Source organism: Apium graveolens, chromosome 3, assembly GCF_009905375.1.
Source record: "Apium graveolens cultivar Ventura chromosome 3, ASM990537v1, whole genome shotgun sequence".
In the NCBI taxonomy this organism is placed as follows: Eukaryota; Viridiplantae; Streptophyta; class Magnoliopsida; order Apiales; family Apiaceae; genus Apium; species Apium graveolens.
Genome location: NC_133649.1, coordinates 27738104 through 27747662, shown reverse-complemented (window position 1 = coordinate 27747662; position 9559 = coordinate 27738104). Strand labels below are relative to the sequence as shown.

At 36.3% G+C, this 9559-nt stretch overlaps 1 non-coding gene across 1 annotated transcript; it reads right to left on the bottom strand.

The window, feature by feature from the left end:
- Positions 1–9220: 9220 nt before the first annotated feature.
- On the bottom strand, positions 9221–9327 carry LOC141715486 (small nucleolar RNA R71). Its single transcript, XR_012572247.1, has one exon. It is a non-coding gene; the product is annotated as a small nucleolar RNA R71 (small nucleolar RNA).
- Between the last annotated feature and the right edge of the window lie 232 nt (positions 9328–9559).

Genomic DNA, 9559 nt, shown 5'->3' with positions numbered 1-9559 from the left:
CCATTAAGTGCTCTATTTGTGCGACCCTATAGGCTATTATTTAATTGGCAATAATTTTATTCTCTAATAAAATTATAAACAATGAGCGGTATCTAGTAATACATCATTGTTACCCAATTAAACAATAATTAAATCGTGATTAGATAAAACCTTTCGTGATTAATGTTTTTTCGTGTAATATAATCCCTTTAACCATACATATTATAGATTAAACTCGAGGCATGTATTTAGTCATCCTCTTCAACATTTAATCTGGGTTTACTTGATGCATGAGTAGATTATTGAAACAAATCATTATTTGAGCATGGCCATGCTTTTATAATCTCACTCAATCAAGAGGCCAATAATATCTCTCCTAATTATAGGAGGGTTAAATCCTTTATCTATCATTCATATTTCTCATACGACTCATGATATACCCGATGTCCACTTTTATCATCACCCGATCAAAAGTAACTTTTAATGTAGTCAAAGTATATTAATCCTCGTATAGAAATATAATGATTTCAAGTCAAAGGATCGTTACACCATTATCACTGTGAGTCTTTCTTATGACTTTATTAAACATGAAGAATCTCACTGTGGGTCTGTCCAGTACCATGTACTCTCACATGTACCTATGTATTGACTTCAGTATCCCCATACTTATAACCAATGAGATGTGGTTATCTTGTCAAACAACATACTAGTCTATCTATGTATTATTATTGTCCTATATAATAATACTCGACTAGGGACCTTTAAGAATATGATATATTATATAATCTCAAGTTCAAGTCATGTACTTAAACTATACAATTTGTATCATGATTCTAAGGACATTTATTATGCTAACAAAATATCGCAGTAATTAAGGTCATAATAAATACATTTATTGAATGATCAACTGACATAAAGATAAAAGAATAATGTATTGCCTCTAGGGCACCTACACTAACAATCTCCCACTTGCACTAGAGCCAATCACCCATATATCTAATACCCATGGAACTAGTGTGACCATCGTGCTTCTGCTGCGACAAGCCTTTGGTCAGTGGGTCTGCAATGTTATCATTTGTGTGCACTTTACATATGTGTATATCACCCCTTTCATTAATCTCTCGAATAAGGTGAAATCTCCTGAGTATATGTTTAGCCCGGGAGTGTGATCTAGGTTCTTTAGCCTGTGCAATGGCTCCATTATTATCGCAGTATAGATCAATGGGATCTGCGATCGATGGAACCACTCCCAAAACAGAAATGAACTTTCGAATCCAAACGGCCTCCTTAGCTGCTTCACAAGCTGGAATGTACTCAGCCTCCATTGTAGAATCAGCTACTGTTTCTTGCTTTGAACTCTTCCAGCTTACAGCACCTCCGTTTAGACAAAACACAAAACCAGACTGTGATACAGTATCATCTCTGTCTGTTTGGAAACTTGCATCGGTGTAACCTTTTACAACGAGTTTCTCTTCTCCTCCATACACCAAGAATGAATCTTTAGTTCTTTTCAGGTACTTAAGAATATTCTTAACTGCCGTCCAGTGACCTTCACCCGGATTAGACTGGTATCTGCTCGTCATACTCAAAGCATACGAGACATCTGGGCGAGTACATACCATTGCATACATGATAGATCCAATTGCTGAAGCATATGGAACTTTATTCATGTGGTCCTTCTCATCCAATGATTTCGGACATTGGTCCTTAGAGATCGTTATCCCTTGAGACACAGGGACATATCCCCTTTTTGCATTTTGCATTCCAAAACGATGCAAAACCTTATCAATGTATGTGCTCTGACTTAGACCGATCATCCTTCTAGATCTTTCTCTATAGATCCTCATTCCTAGAATGTAGGATGCCTCTCCTAAGTCTTTAATGGAGAAATTGCTCCCTAACCACGTCTTAACAGCCTTTAGAGAAGGTATGTCATTCCCCATTAGTAGTATATCATCAACATATAGTACTATGAATGCCACATAGCTCCCATTAACCTTCTTATAAACACACGGTTCATCTTCGTTTTGAACAAAGCCATACTCTATGACTATTTCATCAAAACGGATATTCCATCTCCTAGAGGATTGCTTCAATCCATAAATGGATCGACGCAATTTACATACCTTGCCAGCATTCCTTGGATCGACAAAACCCTCAGGTTGTGTCATGTACACATCCTCTTCAAGGCTTCCATTAAGGAAGGCTGTTTTGACATCCATTTGCCAGATTTCATAATCATGGAATGCTGCAATGGCAAGTAAAATCCTTATAGACTTGACCATAGCCACTGGTGAGAAAGTTTCATCATAGTCAATACCATGAATTTGTTTGAAACCTTTTGCAACCAGCCTAGCTTTATAGGTCTGAACATTTCCATCCATGCCCTTTTTCTTCTTAAAAACCCATTTGCACCCTATGGGTTTTACCCCTTCAGGTGGATCAACCAAAGTCCATACTTGGTTTTCGTACATGGAATCTATCTCGGATTTCATGGCTTCAAGCCATCTCTTAGAGTCTGGACTGTTCATAGCATCTTGGTATGTGAGAGGCTCATCTTCATCTATGAGCATCAAATCACCACACTGAGTCATGAGAAATCCATATCTCTCTGGCTCATGGCGAAATCTACCAGATCTACGAACAACCTGTGTTTGTTGAGCATTATCATTATTCTGCTCTTGTTCCACTTCAGGTTCAATGCTATTTTGCGGTTCTCGATCTTCATCGAGATCTATAGTTCTCCCACTGTTTCTTTTGGAAACAAAATCTCTTTCCATGAAGACAGCATCTCGAGCAATAAACACTTTCTGCTCAGAAGGACTATAAAAATAATACGCCTTTGTTTCATTAGGGTATCCTACAAAAATGCACTCTTCGGATTTAGGTCCAAGCTTGTCAGATTCTTGACGTTTCACAAATGCCTTACATCCCCAAACTTTCATAAAGTTCATGCCTGACCGTTTCTCTTTCCATATCTCATATGGAGTCTTTTGAACCTTCTTAGTAGGAACACGGTTAAGTGTGAAAGCCGCTGTTTCTAGAGCGTAACCCCAGAAACTACTTGGAAGATCTGCATGACTCATCATCGATCGCACCATGTCCAACAAGGTGCGATTTCTCCTCTCTGAAACTCCATTCCATTGAGGTGTTCCTGGAGGAGTGAGTTGCGATACAATACCACACTCTTTCAAATACTCTCTAAATTCGGTGCTTAAGTATTCACCCCCACGATCGGATCGTAAGATCTTAATACTTGCATCTCCGCCAATTTGCTTCTCTACTTCAACCTTGTATTCTTTAAATTTTTCAAAAGAATCGGATTTGTTCTTCATAAGATATACATATCCATATCTACTGAAATCATCAGTAAATGTTATGAAGTAGTAGTAGCCTCCTCTAGCCATTACACGCATTGGGCCACATACATCACTATGTATTAGCTCCAGACGTTTAGTGGCCCTTTGACCCTTACCAGTGAAAGGGGCTTTAGTCATCTTACCAAGCAAACAAGATTCGCATTCTTGGTATGATTCAAAATCAAACTTATCCAAGTATCCATCCTTATGTAATTTGGATATGCGTTTCTCATTTATGTGGCCTAGACGACAATGCCAGAGGTATGTTTGATTTGAGTCATTTATTTTAAGTCGTTTGTTTTCTATATTACAGACAGGGTTATCTAAATCAAGAACATATAACCCATTAAATAAACGCGCAACACCATAGGTTAAATCATTCAAAGCAAAAGAGCAACTGTTGTTCTTTATTGTAAACGAAAAACCTTTCTTGTCCAAACAAGAAACAGAAATAATGTTTCTGCGAATCGCAGGCACGTAAAAACAGTCTTCTAGTTCTAAAACAAGCCCAGAGGGCATAGATAAATAATAAGTCCCTACAGCTAAAGCAGCAACTTTTGCTCCATTGCCTACTCTTAGGTCCACTTCTCCCTTAGCCAGAGTTCTACTTCTCTGCAGGCCCTGCACATTTATACAAATGTGAGAAGCACATCCAGTATCAAATACCCAGGATGTAGAAATAGACAAATTGACTTCTATAACATAAATACCTGATCCAGAAATCTGAACTGCTTTCTTTTTCTTCAGATCCTCCAAGTAAATTGGACAGTTTCTCTTCCAGTGACCATCTTTCTTACAGTAGTGACATTCACCCTTGGCCACACCACCTTTAGGCTTTAAAGCCTGTTTGGGACCTGACTTTGGCTTGGTTGTAGAATCAGATCCAATCTTCTTCTTACCCTTCCATTTTCCCTTCCCTTTGGCCTTACCTTTATTTCCCACCATCAGTATGGGAGCAGGTTCAGCTGTCTTCATGTTGGTCTCATATGTTCTCAACATATGCAACAATTCAGTAGGTGTTTTGTCAAATTCATTCATATTGTAGTTCACAACAAACTAAGTGAATTTGTTGTTCAAAGAATTCATGATTAGGTCAATACCAGTTTCCGGACCAATCGGGAAACCCAAAGTTTCAAGGTACTCAATGTAACCAATCATCTTCAGAACATGTGGGCCAACTGGTTCACTCGCCCCTTGTTTGCAATTAAAAAGTGACTTACTCGTGTTGAACCTTTCTTGACGAGTTTGGCTTGCAAACATGCTTTGCAAGTGCTCATTGATAGTATATGCATCCATATGCACATGTTGTCTTTGAAGCTCAGCACTCATAGTTGCCAACATAAGACATGCAACATCATTTGCATCATTCTCATCCTTTGTGCGTGCTGCTCGTTCATCAGCAGTAGCACCCTCAGGAAGGGGGCCTGGAGGAGGAATATCAATGACATGAAGCTTGCGCTCCTGCCTGAGGACAATCCTCAAATTCCTCTGCCAGTCTAGGAAGTTGTTTCCTCCTGTCAGCTTGTCCTTCTCAAGGACTGAACGTACGGATAGTGTGTTTGTGTTGTTTGCCATTACTCAGTATCTACAATAATAAAAGCGCAAAATAAACATTAGATTGTCTGAGTTAAAATTTTATGTTCATATGATTATGATATATTCGTAATATATCTCCCACTATTTTTTTTATCAAATTAATAGCCCTAACTATTAATTCGGAAAGTATATCCCATAAATCTTTCTAGTGAGCCAAGATCCATATTTCGTCATGTTCTAAGTCAACCACTGGTATCCTTAAAACATGATTATTTAGGTAGACAACAGTTGTCAATTATATCATATATAATTCTTGGATAATTTGGTGAACAACAATTGATCTTATCTATCTAATAGATTTTTAACCAAACTCTATGCTTCTAAGTTCATAATAGTTGAATATAACCGTTTATATTCACCTTATTATGATGACTCAGTTAAGTTAGACCCAATGATACAACGTCCGAATATAACCGTTTATATTCGTCGCATTTCACCATGATAGATAGGAGTCCCCTGCCACTGACAGCCCTTCCCCTTATCGATCTAGGATTTAATGAGTGTTCATTCATTGGAAAGCATCTGATTAAAACTTAATATTTTTACTTAGGGATTTTAATTTAGAACGATCATGATCCCATCATAAAGAGATTCCCAATTTTTCCTTGAATAAAATACTTCAAATCAATACTCGTCAATGGTTTGATTTCCAGGTAGTGGAGGAGTCACATCGGTCTCGCTTAAAACCCACAGCCTTACAAGTTCTATGAACCCGTTGTTGACAAAATCGCCCCATGTCAGAAATAAAGAAAATTCGTATTTTATTCCGTGTTTCATAAACACGAGAATCTCATGATCGTTTGTTAATTTTAAATCTTGAGTCGTTACAGATTTTATCTTGTTTAAAGGCATGGCATGGGTGATGTATCTAATACATACATACATCATTAATCTAATTAAAACATGCATTTTTCTACTCTACACATACTATTTATACATCATATGAAAAGTACGTAAAGTAAACGTGCAATAGTTATGGCCCAATCCTATGTGATCTTTTCAGGCTAATGAAAAGATCAAGGTCAATCTATGGTGTAAAAATAACTATTACATATGTCTTCTCTATTGCTTCCATTGTCTCCTTGGCCTCCATAGGATGCCTCCTCTTTCCCTTGTCCTTCTAGGATGTTACATTAAGAATTATACTAATGAACTTACAAAAGAACTCGAGTTACATTCGAGATAAAACAACTATAAATAGAAAACGACATGCAAGTCGTATTTATTACAAACCAAAAGAATAAACCATTACAACTAAGGTCTTAAGGCCATAACTATGCACCATGCTCAGTAACCATTAAAGAACATGATAGATCATATAAAGATGACATACTATTTATCACTTATCATGATCCAATCAAGAATAATAAATAAGTAAAGCATATGTCATAAGCACAAATTAAAAACGAAACCCTAACCACGCGGTTCGAATACTAGAAAAACATGTATCAGTATACACACGATCCATATCCCAGTTACCAAAAACGTGTATCAGTATACATATTTTAAGAGATCGCATACATATGAGTTATGGCAGATCTTAAACATACTAGTATCATCATATAGATCATTAACAGATTCATCATATCATTCATATAACATAACTGTTATCATGGCAGACTCATATAACATAACTGTTATCATGGCAGACTCATCACACATGCATACTTGTAAAAATACAGTAAACACGTAACCAAATAAGCCCCTTATACACGTAGCTCTGATGCCATTGTTGGGTTCCGAAGGCATAAAACGCAGCGGATAAACGTAAATAAAACAAAAATTCGAAACCCAAAAACAGGATCCATGTATAATTATGGGCAGATTATGGAGATAACGAATCATACCTTTCAAGAGATTAACTTTTACGAACTCAACGGAGATCCTAGCTATCACGCTTTGTGTCTACCTCTCGGAGAAACACCTCTATGGTATCCACACGAGCACCTTCAAGAACGTCTCACGAACTTGACTACGGAATGGATGTACTAGCCTCCTTCTTGACGATCTGAATTGCCTCTGCCTCTCTTTGCTGCTAGGGTTTTCTTAAAAAACGTTCAAGCCTCTTTAACCTCTCATTATCTATTTATAATGACTGATTAAAAAGGCCCATAATAGCAAAGCCCAACCCTAGTAGGTATTGGATTAAATAATAAAAACGAATTTCTATTATTTAATTAATAACTAAGTCATACTTAATTATTATGGGCAAAAACATTCCTTTTAATTCGAATTTATATTATCTCAATTAAGTCTTACTTAATTATAATAAAATTCAAATAATCATCAATTAATTTAAATCCATAATTTAAATTAACTATTCCATTAAGTGCTCTATTTGTGCGACCCTATAGGCTATTATTTAATTGGCAATAATTTTATTCTCTAATAAAATTATAAACAATGAGCGGTATCTAGTAATACATCATTGTTACCCAATTAAACAATAATTAAATCGTGATTAGATAAAACCTTTCGTGATTAATGTTTTTTCGTGTAATATAATCCCTTTAACCATACATATTATAGATTAAACTCGAGGCATGTATTTAGTCATCCTCTTCAACATTTAATCTGGGTTTACTTGATGCATGAGTAGATTATTGAAACAAATCATTATTTGAGCATGGCCATGCTTTTATAATCTCACTCAATCAAGAGGCCAATAATATCTCTCCTAATTATAGGAGGGTTAAATCCTTTATCTATCATTCATATTTCTCATACGACTCATGATATACCCGATGTCCACTTTTATCATCACCCGATCAAAAGTAACTTTTAATGTAGTCAAAGTATATTAATCCTCGTATAGAAATATAATGATTTCAAGTCAAAGGATCGTTACACCATTATCACTGTGAGTCTTTCTTATGACTTTATTAAACATGAAGAATCTCACTGTGGGTCTGTCCAGTACCATGTACTCTCACATGTACCTATGTATTGACTTCAGTATCCCCATACTTATAACCAATGAGATGTGGTTATCTTGTCAAACAACATACTAGTCTATCTATGTATTATTATTGTCCTATATAATAATACTCGACTAGGGACCTTTAAGAATATGATATATTATATAATCTCAAGTTCAAGTCATGTACTTAAACTATACAATTTGTATCATGATTCTAAGGACATTTATTATGCTAACAAAATATCGCAGTAATTAAGGTCATAATAAATACATTTATTGAATGATCAACTGACATAAAGATAAAAGAATAATGTATTGCCTCTAGGGCACCTACACTAACAAATTGGTATCTATTTAGCTTCTATCTCTTTTGTGGATGTCTGGTAGTAGGGTATTCGTGTAACGGAAGTTGGCGTTTACTAATTTCATGTTATCTGATTATTTCTCACCACCATTACATGATAAGGTTAAGAACAATGACTTTGAATGAAGTTAGAATCCCATGTTTGTCTCATATAGTTAATTCAATCACTTTTATTCTTAGTTAATTGCATGTTAGTTTAATCTTTATTATAACCATCTCAACTTGTTATTGTCTTAGCATTGAGCGATAGCCATACCAGGTGCATAATCTTAAGTTAACTAAAAAGAGTCTATGTGGGTACGAATCTAATTTTTATCTTATACTACTTGTGAACGCGTATACTTGCGTGTAATTTTAGCACGTGTTTTCGCCCTAACAAGTTTTTGGCTCCACTGCCGGGGACTTGGTGTTAATTTAGTTTATGTGCTTGACATCAGTGGTCGTTAAAGTTCATTGACTCAGATATTTTACTTACTTGTTTACCTTGTTGGTGTTTCAGGTATTTTAGAGGGTGTGTATGCGAACATGTTCTCAATCTCGTAAGGAACACTGGAAGAAGTTGAAGTAGATTTTGAAGAAGTTGAGAAAGTTGAAGAAGAAGCAATCATTATAATGGGAGATCAAGCAGTGAATCCAAAAGTTTTGCTGGATTTCTCTTAACCAAAGATCAATGACATTCAGTCTAGAATTATCAGGCCAATCATCGCTTCTAACACCTTTGAAATCAAGTCTAACACTATTTAGATGGTGCAGAATTCAGTCCAGTTTGGGGGTTCTCCAACGGAAGATCCCAACATGCACATTAGATATTTTATCGAGATCTGTGAAACTTTCAAGTTCAATAATATTTTTGAAGATGCTATTAAGCTGAGGCTTTTCCCATTTGCTCTGAGGGATACAGCTAAGTGCTGGTTACATTCTCTACCAACAGGTTCTATCACTACTTGGGAAGATCTTGCTCAGAAGTTTCTTACTAAATTCTTCCGTATGGTAAAGACAGCTGCAATCATGAACGCTCTTACTCATTTTTTGTAACAATCGAGAGAGTCTTTATGTGAAGCTTGGGAGTGTTATAAGGAGATGCTTAGGAAGTGTCCTCATCATGGGATGCCTGACTGGATGATTATTAACTGCTTTTATAATGGTTTGGGAGCACAGTCTAGACCCATGCTCGATACAGCATCAGGTGGAGCCTTATAGGATAAGAGCTACGATGAAGCTTATGAGTTGATTCAACTGATGGCTGCTAATGAATACCAGAACCTAACTCGGAGACTACCTCAAGGCAAGGTAGCAGGAATTCTGGAGGTAGATACAGATACTGCCATAGCTGCTCAGCTC